This window comes from Medicago truncatula, chromosome 2 (genome assembly GCF_003473485.1).
Source record: "Medicago truncatula cultivar Jemalong A17 chromosome 2, MtrunA17r5.0-ANR, whole genome shotgun sequence".
Lineage (NCBI taxonomy): Eukaryota > Viridiplantae > Streptophyta > Magnoliopsida > Fabales > Fabaceae > Medicago > Medicago truncatula.
Window position 1 is genome coordinate 29143516 of NC_053043.1, and position 2474 is coordinate 29145989.

The 2474-nt window shown below is 25.1% G+C and overlaps 1 long non-coding RNA gene across 1 annotated transcript; it reads right to left on the reverse strand.

Annotated features, from left to right (window-relative positions):
- Nucleotides 1-431: 431 nt before the first annotated feature.
- On the reverse strand, nucleotides 432-1096 carry LOC25486739 (uncharacterized). Its single transcript, XR_003008937.2, has 2 exons — nucleotides 955-1096; nucleotides 432-852 (listed from the first exon to the last, which is right to left on the reverse strand). It is a non-coding gene; the product is annotated as an uncharacterized lncRNA (long non-coding RNA).
- Between the last annotated feature and the right edge of the window lie 1378 nt (nucleotides 1097-2474).

Here is a 2474-nt window from a genome sequence, read left to right on the forward strand (position 1 = left end):
AACATAATTTTTTTAGTTGACATTACGTTTTATTTTTTGCTTTACATGTTTGAATATACTTTAATTTTTTTTTTGCTCAACACCTTTCATTTTTTTGCTATGTTGCTTTCTGAAGATAAATTAAAAAGAAAATTATATTTTAAAAAAATCAATATGAATCAAATTCAATACAATTATATTTTAATTTATTAATTTAATAAGAATTTAAATACTATACAATTATATTAATTTATCAATTTAATAAAATTTAAATACTCATCCTAAATGAAAAGAGATTTAGTTTAACACACATTTACTAGAAACCCATTTTGGTAATTATATGTCAAAAAGCAATTTTGATTCAAACAACACATTCGTTATAAATTACGTTTACTAAGAAGGTATCCAAACATAAACCACTTTAGTCATAACTCACTTCTAACCAAAATCAATTCACTCAAACTCAATTCTATCAAAATCAATTCCACTCACCGCAGAACCAACCACACACTTACAAACCAATGCATTATTTGATTCCTCCTTATATATGTATATATGTATATCTCTATATATAGGAGAAAAGTTTGTTCGTCTCTCTTATGCCATAAATATGGGAAAGCAGTTTACAATCATCCCTTTTAACAAACAAAAAAAAAAATATGGGTGGTAAAGAATCTTAAATGCACGATCATTTACATGTTATTAAAGAGATACACATAAAAATAACATAGTATTATTTTTTAATATATTTGTTTTGGTAAGGTTTATAGACAGGCATCCCACAGTCACAAATAAACTCATTGCATTGAGGAACTTGAGGAAGTCTACACATTCTAGGTGGACAGTCCTCATCATAACGGCAGAACATCTTAACTGTGATGTCAAATAAGAACTAGAGAATGTTACTAAAAGTTTTGAAACCATTTAGAGTAAGATAAAGAAGATAAATTGAAAATTGTGTAAAATAGTACTTACAAGAGTTTGTTATAGAAAAAGATATGGAAAGAAAAATGATCATAGCATAAACAATATTTAAAACCTTAAACATATTTTATTTCCTTTGAATGTAAAAATAAAATTATTTGAGCACTTTATAATGTGAAAAATCCATGCTTTGTTAAACACAAACCATTATTAAAATTATAAACATTATTAAAGATCTCTTAGATCATGTATTGATATGTTGTGTTTGTCTCTTTAGCTCAATGAATATTCAATTGTCCTTTCATTATATTTTTAACTAGCGGGGTGATTTTTTTTTTTTTTAAAGAACTAACGGGGTGAATTGTATACTTTAATAATCGATCAAATAAGCACTTAAAAACTTAATAAACTAATGTAAAAGATGTCAATGAACTATATCAAAAGTAAGTTGCAACGAAATAAATAAAAGAAAAGAAAAAATCACACGAAAATTTATATAAGTTCGACCACAAAACACATTATGGGCTTATAGCCTACGTCCAGTCCTAAAGAAAACAACCATGAGATTTCCTAATAAGGAGTATTGTGGTTGATTACTTAAATGCCTCTCGACAGTTAATTTTGAAATTTTAAAGAACCGGCTGCAGTTAACTGCCGAGGAAAACTTCGGCAGCCGAGGAATTTCAAACCTGAAATTAAATAAGGAAATACACTTAAATTTTCCTTAATTAAATTTAATTCTTTAATTACATAATTATTTTTATGATTTCATTTATATGATTTTGTTGCCATAAATGAAGAAATATAAGAGATGAATAATATCTGCAATCGGTAGTTAATGGATCTAAAATGATGATTCAATAAAAAAAAAATGCAACAACAAAAACGTTACAAATGATAGAATAATTATATTTGTAATTATTAGTAATTAATTTCATTGATGTCTTTCATTATTCATAGGTTTGACTAGCCTATTATTACTTTATACTAATATTTTAGATATTATTACTTTAATTAACATGAAAAACGCAACAACAAAGAAAAATGTTTGTCATCGGTAATTAATGGACCTAAAATGATGATTCAATAAAAAAAATGCAACAACAAGAAACATTATAAATGATAGAATAATTATATTTGTAATTAATTTCATCGATGTCTGTCGTTATTCATAGGTTTGACTAACCTATTATTACTTTATAATATTTTAGATATTATTCATCTCTCTTTCAAATAATTATATTTGTAATTATTCTATTAATAAAACCTCTTTTTTTTTAGAAATAAAACCTCTTTTCTATTACTAGTAAGAAACGTGATCGAATATGTAATTCTAAGATATCATATTTCTTCATTTATGGCAACAAAATTATATGAATCAAATCAACAACGTTATAAAAAGAATCAAGCTAAACAAAAACGAAAATTTCTTGAAAAATAAAATAAAATTAGTTTTTGTTTGGCATATAGGGGGGTAAATCAAAACAAAAATATTTTACAGGGGGTGAATCAAAATAAAAATTTTGCCGAGGAAAAATAAAAAATGACCTATATTACAGGGAGTAAAGACC